This window comes from Schistocerca cancellata, chromosome 1 (genome assembly GCF_023864275.1).
Source record: "Schistocerca cancellata isolate TAMUIC-IGC-003103 chromosome 1, iqSchCanc2.1, whole genome shotgun sequence".
Classification (NCBI taxonomy): domain Eukaryota; kingdom Metazoa; phylum Arthropoda; class Insecta; order Orthoptera; family Acrididae; genus Schistocerca; species Schistocerca cancellata.
Window position 1 is genome coordinate 1,068,038,649 of NC_064626.1, and position 12,700 is coordinate 1,068,051,348.

Here is a 12,700-nt window from a genome sequence, read left to right on the forward strand (position 1 = left end):
GGATAACAAACTACACGAAATAGTTCTCCATATGTAAGCTTCACAAAATTTTTACCTATGGGTATAGGTCAGCCCAACGACATAAAAACGGGTTTGGCACACAAAAACAAACTTGTCACAGCTCAGGACTGGCCAAATACAACAATGGTAAGGCCAAAAATGGGCACATGCCACGATTTTTACCTGAACATACTTTTTAAGGATTAGATCATTAATAAAAATTCAACGCAGACGATACTCTAACATCCCTCATGTTTGCAGATGAGATGGTGTACTAATTTACATCTGTGGCTGATTTCGGTTGACAGTCACAGGATGTATGTAAAATGAAAGGTAAATTGCAAATATAATTTAAATAACAATAAAATCGATATTTTCTAATCTAAACATAATCTGTATGTATTATTTCTGGAAAATAAAGTAAAAGAAGCTCATTGTGGATGCCATTGCTGTGGTGAAACGTGTTTTGGTGTTAAAATAATAATTATGTGTACAAGAATTGCTTTGTGGGTTGAAGAAACGCACAGGGTAAATAACCTAAAACTTGCACCTCAAATATTGCGGAAATGGGAAGTGCTATTGGTGCATGGGTAATAATTAGAAAATCTAGTTTTTGTGCAAGCATACACTTTTTCAAACGGAACAAAGCCTACTGACGTTAAAAAACTAAAAATCAGAACGTCCGTGGTGTTTATTGCAGGAGTCTATTGCGATTCTTTTACGAAATATCGTATTTTGAAGAGTTTCCACACCGACACTTGTTTGTGCTATTCATCCTGCGTAGATGCTAGGTACAATGTTGTGGCGTTCGCTTACAGTGTTCTTGTGTTTTCCTTGAGTGCAGTGCCACTGGCTAGTCAGTGTGTGGCAGTTCAAGCAGTAGGTCTTGACTGGACGATGGATTTACCAACGTAGAACAAGCCGATATGCACATGGTGTATGGAGAGTGAAGGAACAATGCAGTTCGTTCTTGTACGGTGTATGCGGCAAGATATCGCAATAGATTTCAACCGCCTCTGCACTTATTTATCAACCTCTTCAAGCATTTACGCGAAAGTGGTAATGTAAACACCTAAGCAGCATAACAGAAGGAAATGGGCGACGACAGAAGAATGGGAAATTAAAGTTCTTGCTGCTGTTGCAGTTGATACGCACGTTAGAACACGCACCAACTAATGAGAAAGTGGCATGAGACCTATGCATTCTCCACGGACATCGATTCCAATCCAATCACATTTGTATCCATGACGAGTTGCATGGAAACGATTATGATAATCGTGTTAATTTCTGTATATGGGCATTAAGAACAGGATACTCCAGATCTATCACCTATCTTCGATAATGATCGAAGCAGACGAAATAAATTAAAATTTGTGCTGCGGCCGGGACACGAACCCGGGTCTTCTCGCTTGCTAGGTAGGAATGCTAACCATTACACCAGCGCAGTACAATGGTCAATATTACTGCACTAACTACTTAAGCCTAGTGCCCTCCTCAACACAAACTTCAATTCATTTTTCCCTTACGCATTGTCACTACTGCCAGGGCTCTCCGATATTGGCAAGCACCCCGGCATTGGACGTAATGGGACGTCCTTGTACCATTGGTGATCTTATAGTCCTTATAATTAAATGTTTCCTAGCGACATTTAAGTCTCTTTTTATTATCTACGATAATGATCGAAGCAGACGAAATGAATTAAAATTACGAGTCCCGATCGCAGCACAAATTTTAATTAATTTCGTCTGCTTCGATCATTATCGTAGATAATAAAAAGAGACTTAAATGTATCAGGGAAACATTTAATTATAACATCACGTATCTTGTTTAGAGATGAAGCCGCATTTACCAATCATGACTAGGTAAACCGCCAGACATGCACAATTGGTCTGTTGACAATTCTAATTTGTTTCGTCAGGTGGAACTTCAGCGTCCATGGAGTGTAAACGTGTGGTGTGGGATAGTGAACCATAATCTCATTGGCCTGTTTTTCGTAGACCGAACACTGATGCGCACAAGTATTGCAGCCTCCTAACACACCATTTCCACGGATGCTAGCAGAAGTTCCTCTGCAGACTAGAAGGAACCTGTGGTACTAACATGACGGCTGTCCAGCCCATAGTACACGAAGTACTACAGCATGTTTTCACGAATTGTTTCGGAATCGTTGGGTTGGACCTGAACCTTGGCCGACTCATTCCCCGGATTTGACACCTGAAGACTTTTTTATGCAGGGAAAACTGAAACAATCTGTCTACAAGGACATGCCAACAACACCCGAAGGCACGCAACGAAGTTTTACTGCAACCTGCTCCGACATCTCTGTTCAAATACTAGCACCCTGTGCAGTATTCGTTCCATACTAGACTGGAAGCGTTTACTGCCGCTGCCGGTGGTCGTTTTGAACCCAACCTGTGATGGTCAATTCTCTCGTTACTGGTTAGAATCCACATAATTAGTATATGCAGTTGTGCTGTTCTTTAGTGTGTGCTGTCGCAGGTATTGCACAAGTGTCGGCGTGGAACTTTTCAAAATACGGTATCCTGTAAACGACTCGCACTAGATCCTACAACGTATACCACTGACATTCTAATTTACCCTACCTTAGGTTTGTTAATATCAATAGACACTACTCCATTTAAAACGCAGTATGTCTGTACAAAAAATGTACTTTCTAAGTTTCATTACGATACGTTTCTTGGCTACCAACAGAAGCTCCTGACCATCAATCTATTCTGTGAAAACCGTACATCAATAGCACTTTCCAGTTCCACAATATTTGCGGTAAAAATTTTAGGTTATTTACCCTGTACGTTTCAATTATTGTTTTATTTTAACACCCAAACACGTTTCACCACAGTAATGGCATCCGCTATGAGCTTTTTTCACTTTATTTTCCAGAAATAATACATACAAATTATGTTTAGATTAGAAATTATGGACTTTATTGTTATTTAAATTACATTTGCAATTTAACTTTCATTTTACATTGTCTGTCCTGCGGCTGTCAACCGAAATCAACCACAGATCTAAATTATTACACCATGTCAGCTGCAAACATGAGGGATGTTAAGAGTATCGCATGCGTTAAATTTTTATTAATGATCTAATCCTTAAAAAGTATGTTCAGGTACAAATCGTGGCATGTGCCCGTTTTTGGTCTTACCATTGTTGTATTTGGCCAGTCCTGAGCTGTGACAAGTTTGTGTTTGTGTGCCAAACCTGTTTTTATGTCGTTGGGCTGAACTATACACACAGGTAAAAATTTTGCGAAGCTTACATATGGAGAACTATTTCGTGTAGTTTGTTATTCACGGATTATGTTTCTTGTTTTGACAGTGTTTATTCACATTTTCTCCTGCTCAGTTGTAAATAATGTGTTTTGCTATGTTTTTATTGCTTGGACAAACGTTTCACTTCACAAATTTACGTTTGCGACGCGCTTCCGACTGTCGTTTGTTTACTGCTTTGTTTTGGTTTGACGTCCGCGAACTTTGAATCTGCTCCTTTTGTTTTCGTTCTGCGTGTTTGTGCGTGTGTGTGTGTGTGTGTGTGTGTGTGTGTGTGTGTTCGTTTGCGTGTGTTTATTTTGTGTCGTCCGATATTTCATTTAGGGTGTTGAAAAGTGTTTTGTTGCATAGAACTGTTTGGTCATTGACAACTTTTTCGCCCTGTGTAATTGCTTTTGGAATGTGGTAATTTTCTTCCATTGTTGAAAACTGGAACAGATGATTACAGTGTTTTAGGATTTGGAGGTCTGTTTCAATGCCACTGCGGTGGTGGTTGATTTTGATGAGGTGGTATGCAAGTGTCGAATGTGTGCTGTCGCTTTTCAGTGCTCTTAAATGTTCTAAGTATTTTACCCTGAGATTTCTGCATATTTGTCCGATGTATACTAAAACACAGTGTTTGTAAGTTAGCTGGTATATATTTGCTTTTTTGAATTTATCTGTGGTGGTGCTGGGTATTTTTGATCTTTTCTGCAGAATGTTGTTCCTTTTATACACCACATGTATGCCGCAACTAATCTTCACAACGAATACAGTCTAACTCCAGAGTTCAGCAATGTCTTTCTCACGATACAGTTAACGCCGAAGATGATGTACCAATCATAGAGATATATCTAAGGAGTGAGCATTGTCTACTACACATGTTACCAACATCAAACTGGGCTAGTCACTTGATTTTGGGATGATGCTGCTTGTCTAAAATTTGCGGTAATAGAGAAACTTGAATATTACATGTATTTGCCTTGTTTTGCCTTGTTTCACTTTTAGTAAGAGTTATAGTAGAATATTGATGTTGCTACGGATGTAAAGATAAGTATTTGAAACAAGGACTAGTTACTTTTTATAAGTGTGTACAATGAATGTATAATTGTAAATGTCATACTGAAATGAGGCACTTCATATATGGAAAAATGTCGAGTCATGGTATTATAAAGTCTTGTACTGGAGAGATAATTTTTGCCTTTTTTGGCTATAGGCTTACGAGACAAATGCTAGATAAAATTGAAAGTATGTTAGAGTACATAAACTGCCTGTCAGTGCATACATATTGATACTATGTTCAAATGCAGATAAAATTGACATTTGGCAGTCTGATTAATGTCCTCCAATTTATGCACCTCCTATACCCTTGCGTGTATTTCAATATTTCTACATAAGTCAGTTTCCTATACAGTGACATTGTAACGTAATTTATTAGAACAGATACGACAATCTGAATCAGTGCAATAGAAAACATAAAAAGTATTGTTGGTTACGACTTCTTTTATTACTCCAAAATTCGAGCTCTGATCTGGTACGTTTTATTTATTTATTTATTTTTTGTGCTTATCGTATGGTTTTACTTTTCTGATGAGATGGCGAAAAAATATTATAGATTTTTTATTTGTATATAAAAATCAGAAGGGTAAACAAAGAAAAACAGAAAATTATAATAGGTAGTGCAAATCGCTTACCACATCTGCTGTAACAGTTTCATAGTTCCAGAGACGTTGTCTTTTCGTGACGCTTCGGCTCCGTCTACCTTCTCATTGTAATGTAAATTATTAGAGCAGAGATTCGACAATATGAATAAGTGCTATAGAAAACGTAAAAAAATATTGTTGATTGTCATTTTTTATCCCGATATCGAAAAAACGTAAATAACGTGGACTCTGAGCTGTGATACTGTGGCGAAAAAGCACAATACCACTGCTCTTCACATCTTCAAGCCAATTCGGTATCTGATGTCAAACTGTTAAGATGTCTGTGAAACGCATACACGAAGTTTCATTGCAATTCTGAAGATAATTTATACGCAGAACCGATGTAACAACACTAAAAATACGCTAAGCGCTATACAGGCTAATATGCGCCGTCCCTAAACCACGTGACTTGAGCTGCAGATTTTGCGGACAGAATTCTCGTTCTGCAAATCCGAATGCTCAGTCCTTAGCTATTTATACTTTATGGTACAAATCAGCGATTAACTGTACAATGCAAAGATTTGACATTGAGTGTTTGGAAAAATTAAACTTTTTAAATAACTGATTTAGAATTTTTCGTATGTTAACAATATGTTTCAGATTTACATAAATAAATTTAAATAACGTTCTAAGACATTGTCTTTTTATATTGTATCAGAAAAATAGAAAAAAATATTAGTAGCACCAGATTTAGAAGTGACAGAAACACACGTACAAGTGCCCTTACGCAAATACTATCTCAAAAAAAGAAAAAAAGAAAAAAATGAATACTGGTAAAACTGGGCATCATCTTACGAAAATGACAAAATGAGTTGATCGATTAGCCGCCTGATTTCGATATACATCTCACGAATCTAGCGTAGGCTTGCCCATTCCAATTTTGCAAACGTTGTCTGCGTCTGTAGTTTACTACTAAAGGGCAGATGAATTTCTCCAGACAAAGTAACAAATCTTTGAGTGGTGAGGGGAGGTGGCGAATCACTGTCTGCTTCCAGCATATTACGAGGTTCTCATTGGATCTTGCGCGAGATGAACGGTTATTTGCGTTGTCCTTCGCAGATATCAAGAATCCCCATCTGCAAACAAATTACACATCACAAGAAGCAATATTCTGGTTCTTCCGGTTATGCAGTTTTCTTAGAGCCTTTGCACAATCGTCTACAGTGTCTTACTAAAATAGATATCACCTCGAAATGTGTCATAATATATCCAGTTTCTGCCAGTTGAGAAATTCATCCTGTGTCTTGTTAGAATAAACATTATTTTTATTTTTTCTTCCCCGACTTTATCAAATTTTCACCCCTTTAGGTATATTTTCACAGCGTGAGGAGATGCAGTGGTTAAGATACTGGATGAAAATCTCTGAAGAACCAAGTTCATACTTCCATCGATCATTCAGACTAAAGTTTTCACAGATTTTTCAGTAGCACTTTAGTTCACTTAGGGGTAGGGGTGGGGGGGAAGGTCTTCAGACAACAGTTTGATTTTCACGTTTTGGAGGAGCAACAGTTACACGGAATTAAAAAGTTGGGGAGGGGGGTGGGGGGCTACTGCAGAAGAGGAAATACTCTCATGCTGTTTCTAGCAACATATTTCTAGCAAAATACTCTTGTACTATGCACCCACAATCAACGCAGTTATGAGCTGTCATGATGGCGTACCTGAATGCTATGGAAGATCCTTCTCGTCTTCGCTCGAATACCTTAGAACATTGCGATAAAATTCTTTCCCAAGTAGCTGACGAGATTGGAGAGTCCCTTCTTTAGTACCAGAGTAGGACTTCTTAGTAACGAAGTTGTAGCCAGGCAGCAAGATTTGGTCATCAGTAGCCTTTTAGGAAGTGTGGATCTTACTGAACTTGCCGCTAAACTTACGAGCGGAGCTGATTTTTCCATAGTACAGTACTCGTAGCGTAAACTTCGCCAGTGTCAACTGCGTGTTTAATTTCTATTTCTATTTCTATTTCTTGAAAAGGCCTTGAGAAAACCAGGAGCGATTTCTTACCAGGTCCCCCGTACAATCTGAGCGTGCGGTTTGTCTCTAATTACCTCGGCGTCGACGAGACGTTAAACCGCAATTTTCTTCCTTCCTAGCTAAAAATGGAACTTCAGATACACAAGGTATTTTACAAGGCCAGCCACAATAAAACATCTGACTTTCGGAGGCATAGCAGTGAGACCACTTTCGCCGAAAACCGACCCATTCGAAGAGATTGGTGTCACTTGACGTACAGCTGTAAGAGGAGTACACGGCTGATCTACGAGTAGTAGTACTCGTTAGACGCACTCACACCTACTCTCACCTTATTGGAACTTGTGGACAGTGTAACGTCGTCACTGGAGAGAACATGTGTGACATATAAGTGGATCCGCTGTTCCTCGTGTCTTCTACAAATTTGTGTTAGTTCTATTTTGTCAGATAACGACATTATTCGAAACCCACGTCTGTTATGTGATACAGAATGTTGATGTTGCACAGAACAACCAGTCGTAATTTGGTTTTATTGTACTTTATTAAAAAGGCGTTGTGAGCTGCTAAAGAATAACTCTCTCAACAAGAAACACGGAAAACAACATGAAGATATTACACTTAGCAAATAAGGCAGCCACTATGAGTGTGTTAGATCAAATTGAGATAAACACAAACAAAAACAATTTCCGTTTCCACGTCCCCAGCGAGAACATTGAGTTGGCAGCCCTCCTTTTCTAAAAGGTTTCCAGAAGTTACTTCCCACACTCGACTATAAATAACGTTTCTCCACCAACCTGCAGGGCAAACTACTTACGATGTATCTATCTTTGGTATAGTAAATAAGTTTTATGATACTAAATATTAAAAAACTAGTACTCTATTTGACAGCGATATTCAGACAACACATGTGGTTTCACACTTTTACTTCACAACACTTATTTCTGTGCGATTTTGTAAAGTAGATTAGTAATGCGGTAAATCCCCAAATGCTATTTCTTCTCTGTTGAGTACGATATGTTTAGTCCGAAATACTATCACAATCCAACTTAGCTGCAATATATGCCTCCTTATCTTGAGGTGCCAGGTATTTTGTGCATTATCACTACATCGCAGCAACTCTGGCGCTCATGTACCTAGTGGCTATCCTGTATCGGTTTTCATCTGATGCGAGTCAAGATCTCTTGTGTCTTGCTTTATGAACTAGAATACTAATGAAAATCGCACTATGTGTATGTGAAAACACGAAGAAAAACATATTTGTTATTCATTCGGGAAAGACGATAAAAACAAAATTTTCTGGGTTCACTTCAGGTAAGTTTCATTCCAACACGGGCTTATAGCTAAACCAACATTGTTATGCTCTTGAAACTATAAATTTTTTGTTTTTTCCAAGACAACTTTTCTTTAAACAAATGTCCACGTACTTTGATAAAAGTATGCAACCACCTGAAGATGAATGTACAGGGTGTTACAAAAAGGTACGGCCAAACTTTCAGGAAACATTCCTCACACACAAATAAAGAAAAGATGTTACGTGGACACGTGTCCGGAAACGCTTAATTTCCATGTTAGAGCTCATTTTAGTTTCGTCAGGATGTACTGTACTTCCTCGATTCACCGCCAGTTGGCCCAATTGAAGGAAGGTAATGTTGACTTCGGTGCTTGTGTTGACATGCGACTCATTGCTCTACAGTACTAGCATCAAGCACATCGGTACGTAGCATCAAAAGGTTAGTGTTCATTACGAACGTGGTTTTGCAGTCAGTGCAATGTTTACAAATGCGGAGTTGGCAGGTGCCCATTTGATGTATGGATTAGCACGGGGCAATAGCCGTGGCGCGGTACGTTTGTATCGAGACAGATTTCCAGAACGAAGGTGTCCCGACAGGAAGACGTTCGAAGCAATTGATCGGCGTCTTAGGGAGCACGGAACATTCCAGCCTATGACTATCGACTGGGGAAGACCTAGAACGGCGAGGACACCTGCAATGGACGAGGCAATTCTTCGTGCATTTGACGATAACCCTAATGCCAGCGTCAGAGAAGTTGCTGCTGTACAAGGTAACGTTGACCACGTCACTGTATGGAGAGTGATCCGGGAGAACCAGTTGTTTCCGTACCATGTACAGCGTGTGCAGGCACTATCAGCAGCTGATTGGCCACCACGGGTACACTTCTGAGAATGGTTCATCCAGCAATGTGTCAATCCTAATTCCAGTGCATATGTTCTCTTTACGGATGAGGCTTCATTCCAAAGTGATCAAATTGTAAATTTTCACAATCAACATGTGTGGGCTGACGAGAATCCGCACGAAATTGTGCAATCACGTCATCAACACAGATTTTCTGTGATCGTTTGGGCAGGCATTGTTGGTGATGTCTTGATTGGGCCCCATGTTCTTCCACCTATGCTCAATGGAGCACGTTATCATGATTTCATACGGGATACTCTACCTGTGCTGCTAGAACATGTGCCTTTACAAGTACGACACAACATGTGGTTCATGCACAATGGAGCTCTTGCACATTTCAGTCGAAGTGTTCGTACGCTTCTCAACAACAGATTCGGTGAACGATGGATTGATAGAGGCGGACCAATTCCATGGCCTCCTCGCTCTCCTGACCTCAACCCTCTTGACTTTCATTTATGGGGGCATTCGAAAGCTCTTGTCTACGTAACCCCGGTACCAAATGTAGAGACTCTTCGTGCTCGTATTGTGGACGGCTGTGATACAATACGCCATTCTCCAGGGCTGCATCAGCGCATCAGCGATTCCATGCGACGGAGGATGGATGCATGTATCCTCGCTAACGGAGGACACTTTGAACATTTCCTGTAACAAAGTGTTTGAAGTCACGCTGGTACGTTCTGTTGCTGTGTGTTTCCATTCCATGATTAATGTGATTTGAATAGAAGTAAAAATGGGCTCTAACATGGAAAGTAAGCGTTTCCGGACACATGTCCATATAACATATTTTCTTTCTTTGTGTGTGAGGAATGTTTCCTGAAAGTTTGGCCGTACCTTTTTGTAACACCCTGTATAATTAGAAACCAGTAATGATGCTTTTTGAATAAAGTACTACAAAACCAAATTGCGCTTTGTTGCTCTTATATATATTATCAACATTATGCTTTTTGTTAGTTGTTGGGCGAAAGGATAGGCAGTTAATATGCCTACCACCCGAATGAATACCGCAACTGTCTGTAAATTAGTTTGCAGCTGCAGGTATTGACGGGCCGCGCTCGTTAATTCTACTAGACTACTTGTGGATCCGAAATGGAATTGGTTCACCACGGTCCCACGCCCTTCCGTTCTCTCCTTCGTTCGCTACACCACCCTCTCCTCCTCTACCCTCACCACACTGCAAACTGTGTACTCGGTCATTCCACAATTACAACTTGACACGTTAATCTACATTATTCCTATCAGCGACTGTGTAGAGGCTTACTTATCGAAGACGGTAAGATTGCATCGTGCGAATTACTAGTTGAATAATTGGCAACATGTCCTCGCGTCAATGTGTGCACAAACGCTTCAGACCAAATATTCGTCACATGATACAATAAGTCTCGTTGTTGTATTTATCATGGAACATGGCACTCACAAACGACAAAAAAATCATCTGCAATATAACGTGAAGTGCAATAATTTTAAGTAAATATACAAGCAGGATATGGTAATGTGGATGAAAGCATTCCTCTAAGTAAATGTGTTGCATCTTGTATATGTATGACATATACAGGGTGGTCGAAAATTCCCGTTACAGACTTCTAGGACTTGTACAGGGGAGTGAGTACATGGTATTTTGAATAGGAACCCGTGTCCGGAAACGTCATCCAACGAGACTACAGTGCGTCAAAGTTATAGGTACATGCGTCTGTAAATGTACGTATACACGGGGTGATTCCGTGATAATGTTACAGACTTTCTAGGATGATGGAGAACGATAAATACATTAATTTGAAGATAGGATCCCTGTACCGGAAACGAACGAGTGGAAAGTTATAAACGAGAAAAGTTCTGATATCTCTGACAGTTGAATACATGTACCGGTTCTTGTGTTGGGAAGAGTATAGGGCTGGTAACTTTCAGTGGTGGTAGTGTGGACAAAAACGAGAAATAATGTCCAATAAACGTGGGCTCTAAAGTGCGTACCTTAACACCTATGAACACTTGCACAATAGAGGAGATGTGTTTCACATTAGCGAAGATGGACGAATGGTCATAGCTCCTCAGGTATGCAATTTTGAGCCCACGTTTATTAGACATTTTTTCTCGTTTTTTTTTTCCACACTACCACCACTGAAAGTTACCAGCTCTACACTCTTCGCAACACAAGAACCGGTACATGTATTCAATTGTCTGAGGTATCAGAACGGTTTTCGTTTATTAACTATCGACTCTTTCGTTTCCAGTACAGGGATCCATACTTCAAATTAATACATTTATTGTTCTCCACCATCCTAGAAAGTATGTAACATCATCATGGAATCATCCCATGTATACGTACATTTACAGAGCGCCCAGGCGTATAACTTTGACGCTCTGTACTCTCGTTGGATGACGTTTTCGGACATGAGTTCCTATTCAAAATACGATGTACTCAATCCCCTCTACAAGTCCTAGAAGTCTGTAACGGGAATTTCCGACCACCCTGTATACGAAGTACAATATACACTTTAAGGAAAAAGAATCCGATCCACCACGAAGGAATGATCCGAATGGAACGGAAATCGGTAGATATGAAGTATGTGTATTGACAAACAAATAGTTACAATTTCAGGAATACTGGACTATTTAATCAAGACAAAAAGCTTCTGAAATTGAGAAAGTCAATAAAGCGTTGATCCACATTTGCCCCTCGTGCAAGCAGTTATTCGGCTGGGCACTGATTGTTAGAGTTGTTGGATGTCATCCTTGAGGATATCATGCCAAATTCTGTCCAAGTGGCGCATTAGATCGTCAGAATCTTGAGATGGTCGGAGGTCCTGCCCATGATGTTCTAAACGTTCTCGATTTCGGAAGGGATCCGGCGACCTTGCTGGCCATGAAAGGCAAGTGAATGAGGTGTAGAATATAGTCGATGTACCGCAGTGCTGTGAGGATGCCACGGATGATAACCAAAGGGGTCCTGCTATGAAAAGAAGTGACACCGCAGACCATCACTACTGGTTGTCGGATCATATGGCGGGCTACAGTCAGCTTGGTACCCCACCGCTGCCTGAGGCATACATGTCTTCGGACTAGAATCTCATTGATTGGGAGTAGAATTGTCTCCAGTGATGTAGCCCTCTTCGAACTGAAACCCAGCCGTAATATGACACTAAAGAAATAATTAAAAACTCATTTCATCTACATTTACATCTACATTAATACTGCGCAAGCCACCCAACGGTGTGTGGCGGAGGGCACTTTATGTGCAACTGTCATTACCTCCCTTTCCTGTTCCAGTCGCGTATGGTTCGCGGGAAGAACGACTGCCGGAAAGCCTCCGTGCGCGGTCGAATCTCTCTAATTTTACATTCGTGATCTCCTCAGGAGGTATAAGTAGGGGGAAGCGATATATTCGATACCTCATCCAGAAAACGCACCCTCTCGAAACCTGGACAGCAAGCTACAGCTCGATGCAGAGCACCTCTCTTGCAGAGTCTGCCACTTGAGTTTGCTAAACATCTCCGTAACGCTATCACGCTTACCAAATAACCCTGTGGCGAAACGCGCCGCTCTTCTTTGGATCTTCTCTATCTCCACCGTC